The sequence below is a fragment of the Cavia porcellus genome, unplaced genomic scaffold (genome assembly GCF_034190915.1).
Source record: "Cavia porcellus strain 051 isolate PalLab524CR breed Dunkin Hartley unplaced genomic scaffold, mCavPor4.1 scaffold_30, whole genome shotgun sequence".
Lineage (NCBI taxonomy): Eukaryota > Metazoa > Chordata > Mammalia > Rodentia > Caviidae > Cavia > Cavia porcellus.
This window is the reverse complement of record NW_026947513.1, coordinates 5,752,737-5,777,076: the sequence shown is the minus strand read 5'-3', so window position 1 is coordinate 5,777,076 and position 24,340 is coordinate 5,752,737. Positions and strand designations below refer to the sequence as shown.

At 37.3% G+C, this 24,340-nt stretch overlaps 2 long non-coding RNA genes across 2 annotated transcripts in view; one reads left to right on the top strand and one right to left on the bottom strand.

The window, feature by feature from the left end:
• The window catches only part of LOC134474076 (uncharacterized), a 176,482-nt gene extending 158,938 nt beyond the window's left edge, over positions 1-17,544 (top strand). Inside the window, exons 5-6 of the long non-coding RNA XR_010044671.1 lie at positions 14,958-15,041; positions 17,416-17,544. This is a non-coding gene — a long non-coding RNA (uncharacterized LOC134474076). The remainder of the gene's footprint in view (positions 1-14,957; positions 15,042-17,415) is intronic.
• Positions 17,545-17,700: 156 nt separating this feature from the next.
• LOC134474089 (uncharacterized) lies at positions 17,701-20,730 on the bottom strand. The gene is made up of 3 exons (XR_010044692.1): positions 20,646-20,730; positions 18,846-18,926; positions 17,701-18,065 (listed from the first exon to the last, which is right to left on the bottom strand). It is a non-coding gene; the product is annotated as an uncharacterized LOC134474089 (long non-coding RNA).
• Positions 20,731-24,340: the final 3,610 nt, after the last annotated feature.

The following is a 24,340-nucleotide window of genomic DNA, read 5'->3' as shown; positions in this document are numbered from 1 at the left end:
ACTGTTATTTCATCATATAATTCTTATTTATGTTTAAAGCTGTTATATAATATAGAGCAAACATAAACTTACAATTTAAATAAATACAGGAAAACTATCTCAAATAACAGTATTAGTGCACTACCATTGACGTTGTTTAATGAAACTGAAATCTTTATAATGTGAATCAATATAATACCTCACAGTTGCTTTCTTATTTTTAAAGTGGCCTGGAATAAGATTCAACATCATGTTTTAATACAACATGAACCTTATTTTAATCTGGTGCTCCTGGATATAATGTGTCCTATTCTTTGTCTTTAATCAACATTCATGTATTAAACTACTTTTTACCTTCATTTTTTCCAGTAACCCATAATAATTAAAAGCATGATTTATGGAAAGTAATACCAACTGAAACTCTTTCACTGCCCAGTTATAATTTGATGTATACTTATAATGTATTTGTTTCTATAACAATTCAAGTGAAGTAAAAGACTTTTAAAAACATCTTGGATTGCTTGCAGCATTGTCTAAGAAACACCACCTGACTATTGTGCTAGCTTATAGATGTTCCTTAGTAGTACAAAACAGATTTCTGTTAGACAGGCCTTCTATAAGCAAATTCAGATCCATCAGAATCCTGGGAAAAACAGATTGGCCATTCTTCCTACAGGAACGCACACACACACACACACACACACACACACACACACACACACACCTAGCAGCAATATAATACAATCTGAGCAGTCCCCTCCCTACAGCTGTAATAGCTACAGTCACTGCCTACACATCGTGCAGTTGAATGGTACAGTTTTTATTATTCTTTCATTGCTTCTATAAGCCCATGTAGTCCAGCTCTTTGTTCACTCTCATGAATATATATTTGGATGAAGTATAGTTTTGGTTTCACAGTGCTCATATCTTCCCAGGTATAGCACAAACAAGCACCTAATCCAATCTTGGTGAACAAGAGAATTTCCTTGTAAAGATGATTTGGAAAACAAATTTTGAAAGAGAAGCAAGACCAAATTGAGTAAATGAAGACGAATATTTCCCCACCAGAGAAGTATGTGTCAAGAGAATAGGAAATAGTTGAGTGTTTTGCTCAGAGTGTAAGAGAGACCAGTGTCTGTTAAGCAGGGGTCACATTATGAATCACCTTGCACACCAAGCTAGTGGTCTGGACTTTTCCCTGAAACTTTTGGGAAGCCGGTGCACCAGCACAAATAGAGAAGGGGCATATTCGACAGCTCCATACAGTGAGGAGAGGGTTTGAAATAAAGACTGGGATGCTGATGTCAACGATAACTGTTTGTTGCAGGAGATTGATTAGCCAATTAGCAATAAGGCAAGGATGGAACTGATAGATTGAAAATATTTAAAAAGCAGGTATTTTTAGTTTGAATTTGACAAAACTGTTGAGCCTATTTTTTAAAATCAAAGGTGAAGCCCTGGTTTCAGGCTTGAACATTAAATGGATGGAGCACAACAAATGTATAAGGCATGACAAATACTAGAATGAGTGATTTGCTCATACGTAGTATTTAACTTTATCTTCTTTATACTCTGTGTCTCTGTGTGTCTCATTTGAAGAACGTGATGACTCACAGTGATTCCACAATTTGCCAATTTTAAATCTTGTTTAACTGAGCTAAAAAGTGCAAGACACACAATTGCCACTCTTGCATTGGAAGATGTTTTAGTTCAGTATTGACTCATGCATAAGAAACAAAGAAACCTACACAACTCCAGGGAGAACCTCTCACATAGGCCATAGTCACCACACTCCAAATTCTTTATTTCCTTTATCTGCATGGGGTACAGAGGGCATACAGAGATCTGGATCCCCTCATGGAGCACTGGGTTGTAGATTTAGATTCATTTAGGTTCATGGTAAGAAAAAGTCAATCAATAAATATTTCTTGACCAGATGTCTAATTGATGATAACTGAAGCTTTCAATATGAGAAGACCATTCAAGAAGCCTATGTAAGAGAAGTGGATTGTTATATAAAAAATCTGAAAACCAAGCAATATGAACAAAGGTCATGAGGAAGATTGTGAAGAATGTTCCAAAGCTGTAGGGAGAAAACAGGAAAGATTAAGCTTCAGAAACAAAATAAGGGAAAGTTTAAGAAGTAAACCCCAGTGACGCATGTCAGATACTGGCAAGTCAAGGAAAATTAATCTTGAAAGTTAGATACAAGATTTAGTGGAAAAGAGATATGAGAATAGCTTGATGTATAAAAGATGGTATGGATAAAAAAAGCACTTGGGAGAATCTGTACAGTTGAGGTTTGTGCAAAGGTAGCATTATTCACTTCTCTTCAAACAAAGTGATTATTGGACGACTTGCTACTTGGAAATGCTACTTGGAAACACTTGGAACCATAGGAAGAATTTGCTAGGGACAAACCCATTATTTAATTTTTTTTTTTTATTTAAGAGGAAAAAGAGAAAAACACAAAACAAACCAAAGCGGCGTAAGGGTACACGCAATACAGAACTACAAAACAAAACAAAACAAAACAAAACAAAAAAACATAACAGTAAGAAATTACCTGCTAGTAGATTACACACTATTTTCTTGAAAATAATTCCTCAAATCACAGTATCAAAGAACACAAGGTGGACATTCAAACAAGGAGACTGCAAACAGCTGTGTTCAATGTTCCAAAAACATTGATAAAGTCAGCTATTTAACACCCCCAAACACACTTGCTGTTATATCCGTTAGAGCACTTTTTCTTTTTTTTTTTTCCCTCTCTTTTTTACAACAAAATTTACACATCTTGGATTTTATTACTCCTTAGTGCTTATTACTTTCTTTGGGGGGGGGGGAAGAATACAGTCAAATATGGCAAAACAAAGCTGTCAGTCAATACCAAGGATAGACATAGCACATGGTGTAGAACAGAGTACAAGTTTATCAACAATGGTTATCAACGTTGTCCCTTGTTTCCTTAAAAAGAATTGTCTATCTTATTAGATATTATAAAGTTGGACAAAACAGTAGAGAATAAGACCAATAAAACTTAGGCATTGTAAACATTACAGGACTTCCAAAGAAGACAATAGTCAAACCAGAATGGGTATCTTAGTGAATCTTATTGTCTTCAAAGTAGTTGCCTATGTCTTCAAACTTGATACTATCATATAGAATGGAACAGAGTCTAATCAGTCAAAACAAGATCGTGGGAGTACTACAGGACTTCAAAACAAGTTAATAGGAAATCGAAAAGAGTTACTATTTATATATCCTAATTTTTTTGAATTTTTTCTTTAATTAAGACAAACATAAGAAATGACTAAATAATTTTTTTGAAACAATAAGGGGGAGATTAAGATAAAACAGGACATAACAATATAACAATAGAGGTCACAGCATGACTGTTTCAACATCCTAGTACTTCACCACCTTATAACCTGACTTAATAGTAGTTACCATAGTGTCTTTTTCCTTGAAATATTTGGGTAAAACTTCATATACTCTAGCTTCAAATATTTTCATATCAAGAAGCCCAGAATAAAGCCTTTCTAATTAATGAGTGAAAACTTTATAAGGCTTCAAGGCCACCTAATGGGGAATCATGATTACCACATATTTTTATATATTTGAATCATTATTTACATTAGGGAAACTATTCGGTATTCACACATGCGAGATTGATTTATTTCACTAATGAGTATGGTCTCAAGCTGCGCCCATTTATTGATAAATATCTCAATGTGATCCTTCTTTATAGCTGAATAATACTCCATTGTATAGAAATACCACAACTTTTTTATCCATTCCTCAGTTGATGGGCACTTGGGTTGTTTCCAAGATCTGGCGATTACAAATTGTGCTGCTATAAACTTAGGTGCACATATATCACTGTGGTATGATGCTTTCAGTTCTTCTGGGAATATGCCTAGAAGTGGAATAGCTGGAATAAATGGGATTTCCAGTCCCAACTTTTTGAGAAATCTCCAGACAGATCTCCACAAAGGCTGTACCAGTCTACACTCCCACCAGCAGTGCAGGAGAGTTCCTTTTTCCCCACAGCCTCTCCAGCATTTGTTGTCGGTTTTCTTGATCCTGGCCATTCTTTCAGGAGTGAGATGGTATCTCAGTGTGGTTTTAATTTGCATTTCTCTAATGACCAATGATGATGAGCATTTTTTCATGTATTTATTTGCCATTTGCATTTCTTCATCTGAGAATTGCATATTCATCTCAGATGCCCATTTTTGGATTGGATCTTTGAATTTCGGAGGTCTGAGTTTCTTTAATTCTTTATATGTTTTAGACAAGAGGCCCTTGTCTGAGAGAGAGTTCACTAAAATCTTTTCACAGTTTGTGGGTTTTCTTTTCACTATGCTGGAGATTTCTTTTGACATGCAGAAACTTTTTAATAAGAAGTGGTCCCAGTTATTGATTCTGGGAAGTATTTCCCGTGCGGTTTGAGTCCTGTTCATGAATTCTTTACCTACTCCTATGTCTCCAAGGTTTCTATCTATTTTGTCTTCCAATAGATTTAGTGTTTCTGTTTTAATATTCAGATCTTTGACCCATTTAGATTTTAATTTAGTACATGGTGATAGACATGGGTCTAGCTTTAGTTTTCGGCAAATGGAGAGCCAGTTTTTCCAGCACCATTTAATAAAGAGACTGTCGTTCTTCCAGTGAACCTGCTTGGCTCCTTTATCAAAGATAAGGTGGTTGAGTGTGTTCGTAGTTGTGGTTGTATCTTCTAATCTATTCCACTGATCTTCAGCTCTGTTTTGATTCCAATACCATGTTGATTTTACTACTGTTGCTTTGTAGTATAACTTCAAGTCAGGGTTTGTGATGCCTCCTGCTTTGTCTTTGCTGCTTAGAATTGCCTTTGCGATTCTAGGTCTCTTCTGGTTCCAGATGAAATTTAGGAGTGATTTCTCTAGATCTATAAGGTATATTGATGGTATTTCTATTGGGATTGCATTGAATCTGTATAACAGTTTTGGGAGAATGGCCATTTTCACAATGTTTGTTCTTCCTATCCATGAGCAAGGGATGTCTTTCCATTTTCTGAGATCATCTTCAATTTCCTTTTTCAGTGTATTATAATTTTCACTGTATAAGTCTTTCACTTCTTTCATAAGAGTAATTCCTAAATATTTCATTTTTATGCTTGCTAATGTGAATAGTCCAGTTTCTCTTATTTCCCTCTCTGTAATTTTGTTGTTCGTGTATAGGAATGCTATTGATTTCTGAGTATTGATTTTGTATCCAGCCACATTACTGAATTTATTTATTGTCTCTAAGAGTATTTCAATGGAGTTTAGGGGGTCTTCTATGTAGAGTATCATGTCATCTGCAAACAATGATAATTTAACTTCTTCTTTTCCTATCTTTACCCCTTTTATTTCTCTTTCTTGCCTAATTGCTCTGGCTAGTACTTCCAGTACTATATTAAATAGGAGTGGTGATAAAGGACATCCTTGTCTTGTACCCGATTTTAAAGTAAAGGCTTTCAATTTTTGGCCATTTAGTATGATGCTGGCTGTTGGTTTGTCATAAATGGCCTTTATTATATTGAGGTAAAGACCATTTATTCCAATTTTCTGTAAAGTTCTTATCATGAATAAGTGTTGGACCTTATCGAAGGCTTTTTCTGCATCTATAGAGATGATCATGTGATTCTTACTTTTGGCTTTATTGATATGGTGGATTACATTTATTGATTTGCGTATGTTGAACCATCCTTGCATTCCTTGGATGAATCCCACTTGGTCATGGTGTATAATCTTCTTGATGATTTGCTGGATCCTATTTGCCAATATTTTATTGAGGATTTTTGCATCTGTGTTCATTAGGGAGATCGGTCTATAGTTCTCTTTTATAGTTGGGTCTTTCTCAGGTTTTGGTACTAGAGTAATATTTGCTTCCAGGAATGACTTAGGAAGGATTGCTTCCCTTTCAATTTCATTGAATAGTTTGAGGAGTGTTGGCATTAGGTCTTCTTTATATTTCTTGTAGAATTCTGCAGTGAATCCATCTGGGCCTGGGCTCTTCTTGGTGGGCAAGGACCCAATTACATTCTCAATTTCATTAGCAGAGATTGGGTTATTCAACAGTTTTATATCCTCTTGATCTAGCTTTGGTACTTCATATGCTTCTAAGAATCTGTCTATTTCTTCTGTGTTATCAAACTTTTGAGAGTAGAGGTTTTCGAAATAGGTGTTGATGATCCTCTGTATTTCTATTGGGTCTGTAGTGATTTCTCCTTTTTCATTTCTTATTGCATGAATTTGAGCTTTTTCTTTCCTTTTTTTAATAAGGTTGGCTAGGGGCTTATCGATTTTATTTATTCTTTCAAAGAACCAACTCTTTGATTCGTTGATTCTTTGGATTGTTTTCTTAGTCTCTATTGCATTGATTTCTGCTCTGATTTTTATAATTTCCTCTCTTCTTTTGGCTTTGGGCTTGACTTGCTCTTCTTTTTCTAGCTGTTTGAGGTGTAGCATCAAGTTATTTATTTGTATTCGTTCTGTTTTCCTGATGTGGGAACTCAGTGCAATAAATTTTCCTCTCAGAACGGCTTTCATTGCATCCCACAGATTCCGGTAAGTTGTATCTGCATTTTCATTTTCTTTTAGGTATTGTTTAATTTCTTCTTTAATTTCTTCTGTGACCCACTGATTACTCAAGAGTGTGTTATTTAGTTTCCATGTGTTTGCGGAATTTTTGCAGTATCCTTTGTCATTAATTTCTAATTTCAGAGCGCTATGATCCGATAATATGCAAGGGATGATTTCAACTCTTTTGCATTTGCTTAAATATGTTCTGTGAGCCAATATATGGTCTATTTTAGAAAATGATCCATGTACTGCTGAGAAGAATGTGTATTCTGATGTTGTTGGGTGGAACATTCTGTATATGTCTATCAAACCCATTTGTTCACAGTTCTGTTATTTCTTTGCTCATTTTCTGTCTGGTTGATCTGTCCCTTGGTGTCAGTGGTGTATTAAGGTCTCCTGTTACAATTGTGTTACTGATAATTTGAGTTTTCATTTCTGTTAATAATTGTTTTATATAACTGGGTGCTCTGGAGTTTGGTGCGTATATATTTAAGATAGTTATCTCTTCCTCTTGGAGTTTTCCCCTTACGAGTATGTAGTGACCTTCTTTGTCCTTTATGGTCATTGTTGGTTTAAAGTTCACGTTGTCTGCAAACAGAATGGCTACTCCTGCCTTTTTTTGGATTCCTGCTGCATGAAGAATTGTTTTCCATCCTTTGACTTTCAGTCTGTGAGTATCTTTCTGGGTTAGATGGGTTTCCTGTAAACAGCATATGGTTGGATTTTGTTTCTTGATCCATTCTGCTAGTCTGTTTCTTTTGATTGGTGCATTGAGACCATTTACATTAATGGTTATTACTGTTAAATGCTGGTTAATTGTAGGAATGTTATCTCTCTGCTGTTGCATCTTTATCTTTCGGTTCTGTTTAATTATTTGCTTTGCTTAGTGGTTTTTTCCTTTGTGTATCTAAACTGTCTTTCAATATTTTTTGCAGGGTTGGTTTGGTGTTCATGAAGTTCTTCAGCTGTTCTTTGTCATGGAAGTATCATATTGCACTATCTATTTTGAATGATAGTTTTGCAGGATATATCAGTCTTGGTTGGAAATCATTTTGCTTTAGGATCTGGAATACTTCACTCCATGCTCTTCTTGACTTTATCGTTTGTGCTGAGAAGTCTGCTGTGATTCTGATAGGTTTTCCTTTATAAGTGATTTGTCTTTTCTCTCTGACAGCTTTTAATAATCTATTCTTGTGTTGGATTTCTGGGATGGTGATTATTATATGTCTGGGTGTAGTTTTATTTTGGTTATGACTGTTTGGAGTTCTATATGCTTCACTGATCCTGATGTCAGTTTCTGATCTCATGCTTGGGAAATTTTCAGCTATTACTTCTCTAAATATCCTCCTGACATCCTTCATGTTGTCTCCCTCTCTTGCATTAATCCCTATCATTCTTATGTTATTCTTCTTTGCATCGTCTTGCAGTTGTTGAATTGTTGTTTCCTGGTTCCTTGTTATTTTCAAAAGATCTTTCCTTTCCTGTTCACTAGCTGCAATCCTGTCTTCAAGGTCTGAAATTCTATCTTCACTTTCATTAAGGCGGTTTTTACAACTTTCAGTGGAGTTTTTTATTTCCTGTATATCTCTGTGTATCTGCATTATGTATTCTGTTTGTTTCTTATATTGCTCGTCTAGGGATTCTATCTTTTTGTTTAGTTCCTCCAATTTTTTATCTGTGTTTTCTTTAGATATATTTAGAGTCTCTTTCATTTCTTTTATCATTTCTTCTTTTATCTGGGAGATTATTTCGAGTTTGAATTTCTTTAAAGCTTCCTGGAGTTGCTTGTCAATTTCAGTGGCTATTGTGTCCAATATATGAGGTGGATGGGATATATTTTCTTCTATATACATCGCTCCTAGGGTTTCTTGAGATGGGCTGGAGGTTTGAGGTTGTAATTTGGTCTTTCGTTTTGTCATTTTCCTATATTTCTGTGTTTCAAGTGTTATTTGATAGCTTCCTCAGGATCTGTTGAAAATCCCCTTCTATGTTTGGAGCTCTTGAGACTCTGGCGCCGCGCTACTCCAAGCCATTAGGCCTACAGAACCAGTGGCCCTCCTCTGCCTGCTCAGAACTCCGCAGTTCCAGACAAGCTGGGCCTCAGGGACACTGTGCGCCCACCTGCCCCTTGGAAGCTCCACAGTTCTTCAATTGCAGCCGGGTTAGGGTACTCACCACAGGCCCCAGTGCTTCAGGAACCTGTGGACCCTCCCTGGTTGCAGAGATATCCAGAGTCCTCCAGACACGCAGAGAGGCCAGTGAGGGCACCCCAGATCTGCCCAGCTCCTCCTCTGCAGACCTATGGCCAGGCGCGGCAGCTAAACAGGCTGGGCTAGGCTGGTAGTGTAGGCCAGCCCACCTATCGGGAGCTCAGCAGGTCTCCAAATGAAGCAGGGAATGGGGAGGCTGATGTGGAAGCCTCAAACCCACCTCTCTCCTTCACTGCACCTGGAAGCCTGAGGGAACTCCAGCAGTCTGGGCGCAGAAATCCAGAGTCCCCCATTATTTAATTTTAAATTTATACTTTGTTTATAATTCTATAGATTCATGCCAACATCGTCCACATATTTGAAAAAGGCCCATGGAATTTAAAACTTGCTGCAATTCAAGTAGCCTGACCTCATTGTCTTCAAAAGAAACCGGATCAGAGTTGTGTCCCAAGGACTGTGACACGCTATACTGCTGTCATTGCCTCTGTGCCGCATTGGCTTCACCAATTTAAAGATCATGTTTAAACACTGATCCAGGAAAGCTTTCTAAAAACAATCCCAGAGGATATGATAAACATATTCAGCAGCACAAAATGAAAGAGCACCCACATTTTTGAAAACCATACACATGACCCAAACTTCTAAGTCTCAGAGACTTTAGAGATTACAGTAGAAACAGCTTGCCAGATTTCCAAAGAAGCTTTTTCTTTTCCAGATATGATTTTCTTCCCAGATGACTGTTAGCAATGGTTAAAAAATCAGTCTTCTGTTCCCACAATGCGCAAATGATTGAATTCACTTTCATAAATCAAGAAACTTAGATAAAAATTTATAAAATGTTTAGATTTTTTATCATATATATGGCAGAATTTTGCTTTATGTGTCTTCATGTTTGAGACAGAGGCAGTGCAACTAGGAAACCTGAGTTTATTTCTTAGAAACAGTCAGACACAACTGTAACCATGCCCTCAAATTAGAGAGTGAAATCTGACCCACAAATTGCATGAACCACTGTTTTGATTCCTGGTATCACATGTGCTGCAGTCTTAATGAACCCAGGAATTCCAGGCAGTGAACTCTTCCTAATTAGGCTTGGAAATCCTAGTGGACATAGTTTCCTTCCTGAATTTTACTGACAATATATAGCATCTGCATACGATTTCTAGATTTTCATATTTGAGTATCTTCTCAGTAATTCAGCAATATAGGTAAAAGAGACATGATTTTTCTCTGAGAAAGATGAAGATACAAGACGAGAGGCTAAGAGATCATTTTAAGTTTATAGCTCTCTCTCTTACACCATCAAGTGGATCACAGAGCTACCCATTCTAAGAAAGCACATCCAGCAAAGTACAGTCTTGCACAATGGTTTCCAAATTGCCAGAAAATTGAGGCAGCTGCTTGTTTCTTAATGAGAAAGATAAAAGTTAAACTGGAATTTTTTGCTACTACTAACACTAAGAGATGGTTTAATTTTCTCTTTGTGAATCTTGGATGCCCATTTGCTTGATCCATCAAAGTGGTGAAATGTTTTAGGATTCTAAAATGAGATCATAAGAATTAGTGCAACTTCTGCCTATGCTTCCTGAAATGTTTATCCCATAAGAAGTCAACTGCCATGCAAGAATCCCTGAGACCACCATTGTTTAGAAAACTTCCAGCTGGTGATGAGACGCAGTGGTGTGGGATGGGGGGAGAGACTGAGAGACTGAGAGACTGAGAGACTGAGAGACTGAGAGACTGAGAGCCTGAGAGGCAGAGACAAAAAGAGACGGAAACAGGATGACAAGGTGTTTGATTTTATTGTATCTGATAGCATGGGCAGCTGTTTCAAAGATGACAAGATCTATTATGGTAGCCATTTTGAATTTATTATCTTGTTTTGAAGTCATATATTTTGTTCATTTGTTTTATTTGTATTAGTTCTATTCTGTTCTGTTTGGGTTTATTTTACTGTCTGATTGATTGTATGGGCAGCTATTTTGAAGACAAGAGGCATTATGCTAGCCATTGTTGATTTCCTATTATCTTGTTCTGAAATCCTGTATCACTTACACAGTCTTGTTTTGTGATTCACTTTATTAAGTTTTATTTTCTTTAAATAAAAAATTAAAATAAAAAAAGAGACAGGGACAGGAAGAGTGACAGAGACAGAGAGCTAAAGGAGGTACAAGTAGGGAAGAGAATGAGGGAGAGAGTGAGGAAGAGAAAAAGGAGAAAGAGGGAGAATGAAAAAGAGAAGGAGACAGAGAGGAGAGGAGAGGAGAGGAGGAGAGGAGCAGAGCAGAGGAGAGGAGAGGAGAGGAGAGGAGAGGAGAGAGATCAACCAGCAGTCATCCGGTCTGGGTTGTGTTATATATGCAGCCCAAAGCAGATACCAGGCTTCTGAATTAAGAAGCCTAAAGAGATATAATGCAAAGAAAAATTGAAAATGTTTTTGGGAGATCAGGTACTTCTTATGTATGGTCCTCACTGAGCTTCCTCACCAAAGCCAGCCACTTGTGCCACCTGGGTTGAGGTCCTCATTGTAACCAAGTAAGGAGGAAAGACTTTGTGACTCTACCCTGTCCAAATTGTGAGCCTAATAAGATGGATGTTTTACACTACTAAATTCTGAACCAGTTTGTTATTCAGCAATACCTAAACAGAATATCATGAGCAAAGACTTTGATAAGACTTCATGATTGAGTGCCCTTCAAAATCAGAATTGTTATGGAAACAGGACAGTAAAATCCAGTTATCCAGAACTCCTGGGGAACAAGTCATTCCAGAAGATGGAATTATGGCACTTCAGAAGATAGAAGCGATCAATCTTTTAAATGCTGTTGATATTGTATTTTAAGTATTTCATATAAACAGTTTTATAATCACACATACATTAAAATGGATACATATTGAACACATACTATGTGCTTAACCTTATGCTATAACCTGGCAGAGAGGTTTGAACATGACATTCAAAGCCCCTGCTGCTCACAGAGTTTACAGATCAGTGAGGAGCACTAAGGAATTTTCCCAAGTTTACAAAGAAGCTATGTCATCCAACCAGTTTTCCTGCATAGGTCTTCCTGACCCCGTACTTCATGGAGAGTGTTTATAAAGAGGAGATGCCTGTTTAGACAGTGGAGGCCCATGGTCTGCGTTTATGCTGTTAACTTTGTTCATCCCTTATCATCTTTTTTTAGAATGTTTCATCTCTAAAAAATGGTTACACTGAAAAATGCTGCATTTACTTATGTAGTATGGTTTGGAGCTGAAGTGGCCTCTGACAGCTCCTGTGTTAAAGGTTTGGTCCCCAGCCTACTGGGAGATGGGGAATCTTGAGGAATTGGGGTGTAGCAGGTGCAGGCTGGTTGTTGGCTGTATGCCCTTGAAGGCATTTAGGGACCCTTTCCCCTCTTTTCCTTCTTTTTGATTTCTGGTTACCATGAGATGAACAATATTACCCTGCTATAATCTTCTGCCACTATTCCCCCAAAACAACCAGGACAGAAGACCCTAGACTGAAACCTTTGGAACTGTGAACCTAAAATTATCCAGTCCTTTCCTCAAAAAAAGTCTAAAAAAATTCCATTTGACCCAGCTATTCCTAAAATAGCTTCCTCAAAATGTTAAAAAGATCATACCACAGGCTTATAACAGCAAAATTCATAATTAGAAACAGCTATATGCCTATAACAAATGAATGGATAAAGACAAAGTTGTATTTATACACAATTGAGTACTACTCTGCCATAAAAAAGGAACTTGATGCATTCATAGGAAAATGGATGTACCTTGAGACCAGAGAGTTAAGTGTAAATCAGATGCACAAGGTTGATATTACAGTCTTTCCCTTACATGAAAAAATTAATATATAAACAAAATGTGAAATAAAAGATATAATAGAAAGAAAAATTTATTGTGTTCCAGGTATGTTTCTGCCACTGAGTTCTAATTTTACTCTAATATGGTGTGAAGGCTCATATTGCAGGATTTGCCTTTCCTTGGACAAGTTAAGGTCTTTACTGCTGTTATAAGCCTAGGAAAATCTGTAAAAATAGAGAGAAGCTCGGTGATAGCCTGGATTTAGGGTGTAGGAATTAGATGAAAGATAGTGGGTAGAGTATTGTGTTCTGAGATAATTATCATATAAGTTTGACTGTCGTCATGGTTGTACAACACTGTCAGTATGCTAAAATTTACTGAATCATACAATTTAAGTTTATAAATTGTAGAGTATGCAAATTTTAGTTCAATGAAGCTGTTATTTTCAAAAATCACCAAATTATCTATTCATTTAAAATTAATTTTCTCAAGTATTTTGTCACAGCAATGGAAATCTGACTATAAAATATGTCTGCATCTTTCTAAGTGACACTTAGTTCTTGTGGTACAAATGAATTTGCTTATGTTTCTACATGGTCATATCCAGGATTTAATTAGCAAATTCAGGTGCAGTCATTTAAGATGTTATCAGTGATAATAATAATCATTCTTTAACATTTTTTGCGCTTCTCATCTGAGGATCACAAAACACTTTACCAACATTAATTAAGCCTTGCAGGATTTCAATGAGGTCGTAAAGTAGTTTAATTACTATAATATATTGAAATTTTTAAACAAAGCAGAAGCAACTTCCAGATTGCACTTTGAAGCAATCTCCTTTGCTCTTGTTGGCCTGTGCCCAGGAACTTGGGAATAGATTGGATTCCTTTACTTTCCCCCTAAGTTTTAAACAAATTGTGGTATTCTAATGGATCCTTTTTATATTTGAAGACACAAGGGAAGTTGCAGTGTATTTCTCACATGGTTTATTGATTTACCAGCGTGGTCAGTACTAGTCCTTATGATCTAAACTCAAGAGTACACAGAGCATAAAACCTGCCCTCAAAGACCTTCCAGCTCAGGGGCAAGACAGAGAAAAAAAGGACAAAGTCTAAGGAGGGTAAAGAGGTTTGCATAAAGTGTTACTCAAGCATAGGAGCTTGGATCTAGCTCTGAAAACAGCATCTAACACCCTAGAGCTTCTGTGCAAGCACTCTTAAGATTTCATATAGCTCCTTAATTTTCACAGTTCTGATATGCAGCCATTATTATATTCTTACTTTGCCAAACAAGGAAACTAAGACTTATAAAGCTTGAGCAACTTGGCCAAGCCCACGTAGCTAGGGTGTGCTACCCGTGGACTTTGATCCCAGGCATTGGCAGAATAACTTAGTTATTGTGCTGTAGGATAGACATGGGTGGGGGTCCAGGGGACCCCAAGGGAAAAATAGAAGGAAGAAGCAAAGAAGAATGCTCTTGGCTGAGAAAGCTCCTTTTGGTTAAGCAAACTCTTAAAATATCAGTCGGAAATGACTTTTATTGTACTTCTGGTTAGCACCAGCCTTTTGCACAACATCAAAAATGTAAAACGGGCTGGGGATTTAGCTCAGTGGCATCCACCTGCCTTCCAAGCAGGCAGTCGTGAGTTCGAACCCTGGTACCGATAAAAAGAAATAAAAAGTGTAAAAAAACATAAAATAAATTTCTATAGTTATTATCAGTGCTTTCTAACCTTTTCCCACAGATATGGTGCAGTTTTCTACTCTATTTGTGACTATGGTTGATTCTTTTCAGTAACCTGGAAGTGCCGGCCGAACTATACATGATCCAGCTATATACGAATGACGAGTAGTCACATGCTTATAAAATTCAAATAAACCTTCTCCAGACTCCTGGGACACTGACTTTGCCACTCCTTATATTTCTGTTCTCTAATGGTAAAAACAATTCCGGCCATATGGTCAAGCTTCAGACTGCTCCCATCCTGGTCCTTCTCTTTTCTCTAGCCATGGATTCTGGTCTTGTATTTCTCCTGTTTTACTGTATTTTAAACCATAATTTCTACCTGGAAACTACCATTTCTATGGCTCGTTCCACTCTCCCTTAATAGCCATTCTTAGGTATAATGCTGACAACGTGAATAGTTTTTGTTAAGTATTATTTACTTATTAGTTTATATGAAATGCAGTATCTTCATCACTAATCTATCAAATCACCAATAATGTGACTGTGTACTGACTGATTAGCATACAACCTGCACAGTGAAATGTGAAGAATGTATACTAAGAAGCAACAAGCATTTGTTTTACAGTTTTATGATGCTGTGTTTTGACATGGATTTGTATTTCAGTACAGCATGCCTGAGCTAAAAATTACAAGTTCAAGAGAGATGCAGCTGACATGTGAGAAAAAACACAGAGATGGAATCCCAAAGGTATTTATTACATGCAGGCATCATTTGGAGGCACTGTATTAAATGTGGAGGACTGCATGCAGTACATTTTGTAGAGTATACGTAACCAGTTTTCTTATTTCATGCCATACCAGTGTAACAGAACATCTGAGACTATCTACTAGAATATCTGATTCATAGGGAATAGAAATCTATTGCTGACAGTTCTGTAGGTTGGGAAGTCCAAAGTCACGGTGTCAACATTTGGTTAGAGCTTTTCTCTGACATGGTAGATGGCAGAAGGACAAAAGATAGTGAAGCCTTCCCTGAAAGCTTTTCTATAGCAATATTAAACCACTGGACAGTTCGTGATGCTCTCATTATCTAAATAAGTCTCATTTGATCTCATCTTCCAATATGGGAAGATTGCATGGGAGATTACGTTTCCAACACATAAATCTAAGGAAAACATTAAGACCAGAATATCAGGTAATTAGAGCACAGTGAACATGCTTTGAAACATGAGACTGGGAAAGCATTAAGGAACCAATTCACTAGCTCTTGTTAGATCAATTAATGATGCTGAAGAAAACAGACTACTAATTGACCATTGGAATTTAGGTAGGTGGTCTGAGTTTCTATGTGCATTTGTACACACTTTTGTGTAGGGACAGGGACACAGGAATATTCTCCAGATCTGGGGAAATAATACCTAAAAAAGGTGCTAGAGAACGAGATCAAGTATTTCTGTCATAACATAACGTATGGATGAGATATTATCCATAGTGAAGAAAGAACTTCAATTTAAGGTTTTCACTTTTAGAAATTGGTGCAGTCATGTATATACATGTAAGAAACAAGAGGAAACTTTTTTTGAAGGAATAATTTGACTATGACAGAGCACTCAAAGTGACTTCTAGATAGATAACTTAGAAAACTAAGTAGAATCATTTCTTTCAGTGACATATGGGATATGGCAAGAGACATAACATTCTGATGAGTTTGTTCTTGAGATTGAAAATTTTAAAATAATGTGATGGTTGAGAGAAGAGTTTCTGGAGTTAGATTCCCTGGTTTTGAATCCCAACTCCTGTATTTATTACTAGTGTGACCTTGGGTGAATTATCTCTGCAAGGCCAGGTTTATTTCATACTTAATATGGTAAGTGATTATGATGATTTCTCTGGCTGTTTGTGTGAGGGAAATTTTGACTGAGATTAATATAGGTGGAATTTGAGTGAACATCCTGCCTTTCATAGAATGACTGGATATCATCAAACCAGTTGCAGATCTGAAAAGAATAAGACTGATCTCTGAAAATGAGACAATTCTGTAGAAGCAAGTGTTCAAACTTAAGCTGAGGCATTGACTAATTTTTGTGTTTTCAGCCTGGTACACTTTGGATATGAACTGCATCATTTGATATTCTTTCACTCTTGCTGGCCTCCATAATTTTGACAGCCAATTCCTTAGACTAAATTTCTTCATATATGTGTGTATTGTATTGGGTCTTTTTTTACAGAATTGTTATTAATATATTAATAGAACTGCTAAACTCATATAGTTATTAAAATTAAACAATAATACATAACCACTTTAGAATAGTGTTGGGTACCTTCTCAAAACTCAGCTGTCAGATCTGTGTTCATGGAACAGCCACCTCATCATGTCCAACATTTGTCTTCATCCAGTACTATATTTGAAGTTTGTAGATGTACCATAGGTTGGAGATAAAACTGTAGTATCATTAGCAAAAAGATAATAAATGATGCAATTAAAATAGATTAGATTATACAGACAGAGAAGATGTTACATGGAAAGACTAAGTGCAAAATCTTAGCAAACTAAAATTTCAGATATGGACAAAGGCTTTAATGGGAAAAACCAAATAAATACAACTTCTTATTAGTTGTATTTATCAGTATTTGTTTTTATCAGTAACCTTTTAACCAAAGCATTGCAACACATACTTAACACTGGTAAAACTAATGTCAGCATTTGATATAGATTTTATTATTATAATTAGAATAAGCATATGGTTCAACTTTATTCTGATCAGTCCTGATTTTTACCACCTATCCCAAAATGACAGCTAAATAATTTATATGAGCATTTGTTATGTTTATATCTAAAATATCCTCCAAAATTTGATGGGTCAGATGTGAGATTTCTGGAAGTAGACTGCATCATGGGGTGTTGTAAATTTCTTTTTATTTTAAAGATAGTAAAATCCAACAAAACAAAACAGAACAAATCCAATCAAAACAAATCAGAAAAATTGGTAAAGAACCTCAAGTCAAGACCATTAATAGTTTACAGCTGGATGTGTTATTGATTAGGAGGGAGGGTCTTTGATCCTCCTGGAAGGCCTGTTCTTATCTGTACATTCGCTCTTTCTCTTTTCTTTGATTTCTAGGTGCCATGATGTGAGCAGATTTACTCCAGTAAGTCCTTCTGCCATGCTATTTCTGCCTCAGAGCCAAAAAATGATCAGGGACTGAATCCTCTGAAACTGTAAACCAGAATAAAATTCTCCTCCTTTAAATTGTGCATGTCAGAAATTTTGTCAAACAAATCAACACACCAGCAAAAGGTTACTTATACATCATCTAAAATGTAGCTAATGAATCAGCAAGTGATTTGAGATAGCTGATAAACGGAGACGTACACTGCCAGGATAGAGGATTTATCAGGTTTATTTATAAGATACAAATAAAAAAGGACATAATAAAGAATTCCCCTGCTATGGCCTGAATGTGGTCCCTTAAAATTCAGACTTAAATCTAACTTCCACTGTGTTACCCTTAAACAGCGGGTCCCTTTGTGAGTGAGTAAGCCACAAGGACTCTGTCTTCACAAATTACATCAATGCCCGTGTAGAAGATGGTGGAGAAAACCTTTCACCACCACTGCCATATAAAGACAAAGAAATGAGAAAAATCTTCATTAGACCCTGATTCTCTGCCGCCTTGCTCTTAGTCTTCCTAGCCTGAAGAATAGTGGCAATTGTTTTCTGGTTTTCATAAAGCTCCAATGTAGGGTGAGAGATATAGCTCTTGTAGATTCCTGGTACAAAAAAAAAAAAAAAAAATGAAGTACCAATGTAAGGTGTTTCGTTTTAGAAACCAAAAGGAACTAGGGGAGCCCCTGAGAACCACACTGCTTTCAGGATGGAAACAAACCCGAAGGTGAAGCAGGACTGAGCATGGCAGGAAGAGGTGGAACACACTGACCTTTGTAACACCTTTGAACCTCTACTAGCAGAGCACAGAACCTGACTTACAGAAGTCAGTCAGTCTAGATGTAAGTCTAGATGTAAGTCAAAAGTATTCCACTGGGGATCAAACTCACAACTGCCTGCTTTCAAGGCAGGCGCTTATGCCACTGAGCTAAACCCCCAGCCCCTTGTAAGGTAACTTTTAATATCACCTTCTTTAACCAGTGCCATCTAAGGAAGGATAGAGCATCTTCATAGAGCATCCTAATGGCCTTCTGGTGATGAACGGAACAGGTGTGATTAGACAAGAATGAAGAAATAAGATAGGGCAGAGGGTAAATGTTCGAAGAAAACCTGAGGAATGGGTGAGGATTCTGGAAAAGAGTTAAAGAAGTCAGTTTGTGTACAACAGGCAGAGGGTGCAATAAGGGACCTCGCAGCGTAACAATAGGTAATGATTTTTTCATCACAAGAATGAAGGACCTGAGGGAGTTTAAAAGGTAATTTAGCTCACAGATATAGAGATTCAAGGTATGGTGCCCACATCAACTCAAGTCTGGTGAGAAGCATACGGTCCAGTCAGGAAGACAAACAGCAATTTAGAGGTGAGGCTCATTCCCGTAACTCACTTTTGTGAGAAGTCAAGAGTTCCATGAGAACTATCTTAATTCCTTCCAAGGACAGCATCCTCGATGACCTCAGGACCTCTTCTGTAAAGATCCCAGGCATCCCATGTTACAATAGAGTGGAGGAAGGGCAAGATGTCAGTACCCAAAACTGGGGGACACACCAGCCATGAGCAAACTACATGACAGAAAAGGAAACTTTGGAAAACTGATGTGTTTGGGAATTAATTTTACATAATTTATGAAAGTCATAAAAAGTGCCAGCTATGTCCTTTTTTAGAGAATTTTCATTATTGAGGGGGTGGATAGCAAGTGAGGTGTTTCTTGGGAATTTCAAATAAGAGCCAGCATTAAGTTCCCTGTGTTAGACTATTATTTCCTTTCCTCCCAGTTCATTAGTTCTGGAGTTTCCCTCATAAGAATAATGGCCCCTGCTTATTTCTGCACTATATCTTCAACTTTCTCTCCGGGAATAGCAATAGACATCTCTAGACAGCTCCTAAAAGAAAAAAAAGTTCATTAAATAATTGAGATACCGTAGATTCACTTTTCTTTCTGCTCCTGTTGTCCCCAAAACATTATGTGAACTTTGTAGGCACAAATTCTTCAGCTAGGCTGACCCAAAATCTGTGGCATCAGGAATTATGGGAGGATGAGCACTGAACTGAAAGTTACAGAACCTATTTATGAGCAAATCCAAGCCAAGTTGTCCAAGCCAATTTTTTTTTTTAATTTAACAAAGAACTTTGAAAATTTTCATCTTCCTGTTTCTTAACTTGTTCTAAGTTTTGTTGCAGAATAGACCTGCTATGTTTGGTCCTCTAAAACACCAGCAGCTAAAGTAGAACTAGCTTTTGTCCAACAGTCGAGGTGTAGAAATGAACTAGCACAGAGAATTTAAGATAGTTGCTTACACTGTGGCAAGAAACTGATGTGAAATATATTCAAGGAAACTAGAGTGTACTTGGCACAGGACAGGTGTTTTAATATTATTCCTTTTTTTTTCTCCCATAGAGGCTTAGAGGCAATCTGTAATCTGTAACAGAAGATCCTAGGTATTAAGAATTTCAAAGATGTCTGAATTATCACATGAATTAGGCAATCAAAGTGGGAGGGAATTTTTACTTCAGGTGACATACTGAGGGTTATCATAAGGTTAACTTTTCATGCCAGTAGAAGTGTGTTCGGAGTTGAACATCCAGTCAAACTTGGCTGGACATTCATGAGGGGTGATCCAGGGGGACCAGAACCCACTGCTGTTTGCCAGCTCATTTATGTGGGCTGGGGAAGTTGTTTCACACCCAGAAAGGAATTTGCAGGCAGGACCTCTGAAGATTACAGCTTCCAAATAAAGACAGAGAGTCAGCTGGATGAGGTATTTCTTTCCTGGGAGGTCACCTGTGAGAATCAATGGTAGACTCAGACTGAAATTGCCTGTGGTTGAATTCTTCCACCCCCAAGCTGTCTGAGAAAGTTCATGTGATGTGGGAGACAGTAAAATTTCTCCACATAGATAAGGAGAGACGAAAAACTTGCAGAAAGTCTTGACATGTTCAATGTCTGGGTCTAGTCACACTTGAGAATAGCATCATCTTCGCTCTGGCTGTCACTTAGGACATTCATTTTCAGCTAAATAAGTCCAAATTAGAGATATTTTAATTTATTCTGAAAAGATTTTGTTCTTTTTTTTCACTTAGTTGTTTAGTTTTCTAAATTTTTAAAGAAAAATATTCATTTTAAATATAAGTGTATTTGATATCTGTTGTATAATAAAAAGGAGGTGGAAAAGGAAGTTATACTCACAATAAGTTCCAAATATCAGTTTGATAGGAAGAACCAAATGGAAGAAAAGCACCAGGGACCAAAATGATCTCTCTTCAGCAGGGCTGCAAGAGTTAACATAAGTTTGCTGTTCTTATTTTTGTAGATGAAACAATTTATATGTAGAAATTTAATTTTAAATTATTCAATGTATGTGAAATTTGTGACTGCTTCTGCTCCTGGAAAAGAATAAAATTATAATACAGTTCACAGTGGTGAGCTCTGAATAGGATAAGAGCTAGAATAGCTTCGAGATTGTATATCATGAGAAATGGAGTGAGTCAGCCCCTCTTCCTTGCTGCCGCTGGTCTTCTTCTTCCTCCTGATTTTCCTTCTTCTTCTCTTCCTGCTCTTCCTCTTTCCTTTCTTTCTTCTTTTCCTCCATGCTCTTTCCTGTAATTTTGAAGAGCATTTTATTTTATTTTGCTAAGGATTTGAGGTATTAGGAGAGATTTGGATGCTTTATTCACCCTTGCCAAGTTGACTGACCACGCTTTGAAAACCAAACACAGTACTGAAGGGTCACTTCTCACAAACTAGGGCAAAAAATCACACAAAGGAGAGAGAGAGAGAGAGAGAGAGAGAGAGAGAGAGAGAGAGAGAGAGAGAGGAGGAAAAAGGAGGAGAATAACAAGAGGAAGAACAAGTACAAGAAGAACAACAACAAGGAGAAGAAAGAATAAGAGAGTGGGAACAAGGTAAGAAAAGTGAGAAAAAAAAGAAAAAATATTTTTGAGAGCTGAGGAAATATAGTGATGATTCCTGGGAAACTGAGCCTTAATCATTAATCAGTACTGAGTTATCTCTTCTAAGTAACACACCACTAAAAAATACAATGGATTACAGGAGTAATTATTGTATTATATTTCAAAATTTCTGTGGGTCAGGAATCTGCAAGCGGCTCAGCTGGGAACTCTGATTGTAACCTTCCAAGGGAATATTGCCAGGAGCCAGCGCTGGGAGAACAAAGAGGAGGATGCAGAGGTGGATGGAGAATTCTCTTTCTTCAAAGAGTGTAGTGTCATCCCTCTTCCGCTTTCCCAGGCAAGCTGGGGCCGCCTCCAGTGCGGTGATTTGAAACCAGTCAGATGGCTAGACGTCTCAGGCCTCCAAAGCTAACTGGCAGCTCAGACTTCCCTTTATGATCCAGCCTCAGAAGCCACAGCACATCACTTCCAACTAATCCACAACCCCCGAGTCACAGATTCTCGAAGAAGAAACAATTTCCACCATCAGTAGGAGCAGGAGCCACAGTGCATAAGGAGTGTGAGTGTTGGGAGTTATTGCTAGAAAATCCCACCTGCCACAGGTAGGGATGGAATCCTGAAGCCCTGGGTTGATTGTTCTCTCTCTTCCCCTTGCTACTCCACACTGTGGGTCTAAAGGAGGCAAAATAAAACTTACTGTAAATAACTACCCAACGCTTTTCAAACATTTCATAGAAAATAAGTGAAATTGAAGAATGAAGTAAAATAAATTACAACAAGTGAATTTCCTTTTTCCTCATTTTTTTTATTAGTATGAAAATATTATGCCTCCAGGACTAAACTGGACATGGCAATCATAAGCGAAAATGTTTAGGGGCTGGGGGTTTAGCTCAGCGGCATAAGCACCTGCCTTGCAAGCAGGCGGTTGTGAGTTTGATCTCCGGTACCGATTAAAAAAAAAAAAAAAAAAAAGAAAAGAACATGTTTAAAGACCTTGTTGTTTTTGGAAAGAGGACATTGCAAAATTCAAGGCATATGTACTGGGTATTCAACACTTTGTGCCAAACATTATTCTTGGTGATAGAAGTGCAGTAGTAAATAAAATACCTAGTTTTTAAAAATTCCCGCCACCATGGAAGGTACTCAAGCATGGTGTTCTTTGGGGGAAATAACAATCATAAGTTCCCGCATCACTAAGGGACGAGTCCCCTCGAGCATGGATTGGGCCATTTTCTTTATTCTATTCCCAGGGTCTGGTGCAGCGCTTAAAAAGGAATAGTCAGTAAATATTTTCAAACTAATGCGCACATATAAAGGAATTCACGGACCTGCTTGAAGAAAACGGAATTCCTAAGAAATAAATCAGTATTTCTTCTTCTTAAAGTATTGACCTAGACTACTTTGGGGAGATGGCTGGACTTTGTCCTTAGCAATAAATGATTAACAAGAGCAGGGAGAGCTGCTGGAACTGGCTCTCTCTTACTCTAGGTAAGAAGAATAAAAAAGAATGTAAGATTTCTTAAGCCTGGGAATTTCCTAGTGTTTGTTATTCTTGCTTTTCTCCATTTCCTGGTGGTGATTAGTAGTAATTTTTTTAAAATGTCATGTTTACTTGTCTTTGGGGGCTGGAGAGAGGAGGAAGTGGGGAATCAGTTACTCTGTGCAGAGAGCTCTGGGGGAGCAGATCCTGCAGGGACAGAGGTAGAGTTGGCAGCTCAGGGGAGCTGCAAGTTGGTGGGGTCCTGGGTGTCTGCTCCAAGGGAAGACAGGGATCGCGAGCCCAGGCTGCACAGGGCCCCACACTGAGTAGTGCAAAGGTCTTCATGCTTACATGACTGAGTCTTACTTAATTTTTTCCTTGTATGAAATTAAAATCAAGTTAATGTTTTTCTAATGCTTTACTTTAGTGCTATGTCAGTTAAGTAGGCCATCCAAGCTAGGAATCTTCCTTAAGCCCTGTCCTACTTCTTTCTTATCCTTCATTTATTGTCATTCACCCAATCCTGTCTTGTCTGCATGTTAATATCTTTCAAGCAGTGCCTTTATTTCTATGCTGATTACCTTCTGCCCATGCTTGTAACATTCTATGTCTCCTGGACCACCAGCAGCCTCTGAATTGGCTTTCTGAGTGAAAACTCTTTATCTGGTGCCCTACTGCTCTGATTTATAAGTACAATGATGTTCAAGTCCTTCGCTGTTTTACTTTTTGTCAGAAAGGTACACCAAATTCCAGATGAAGCCCCAAACTTCAGTACAAGACATTAAATGTTTCTTTTTAAAATTAACTCAGCCTTTCATTTTTTCCCAATACTTGTATTAGTACATGATTGTAGCACATGATCACATTCCCTGTGGGAAGTTGGTACATGTACATACCACACCTCATTTCCTTTCTCACCCACTCCCCCTCTTCTGTGTTTCAGCCTCTTACCCTTTTGCAAAAGATACACCTCCCTATTTCCTATTATCTATCTTTTACTTTGCTCTTTATTTATACTTTGGATTTTTCAAGTAAGAAAAACCATGGTATATCAAGCTTGTGTGTTTGATTTATTTCAGTTAACATTATGGTCTCAAGGTGCATCCATTTTCCTAACATGACTTCTTATCCTTCTTTTGGGCAAAGTAGTTCTCCTTGGTGTATAAATGCCAGATTTTTTACATTTATTCATCTGTTGATGAGGATATAGGCTCCTTACAAGAGTGAGCTACTATGAATTGCACTGCCAAAAGCACGGATTTACAAAACTCACAGCAATATGATGTTTTTTAGCTCTTTCAGAAAGATACCTAAATATTTTGTCCCTAAAATTAAAGATTCAATAAAAAAATGGGCAACTAAAAGGAATAAAAACTTCTCAGAAGAAGAGGTACAAATAGCCAAGAGATATATGAAAAGAAGTTTACCATGTCTTGCCATTAAAGAAGTACAAATTAATACAACACTGAGATTTCATCTTACTCCAGAAA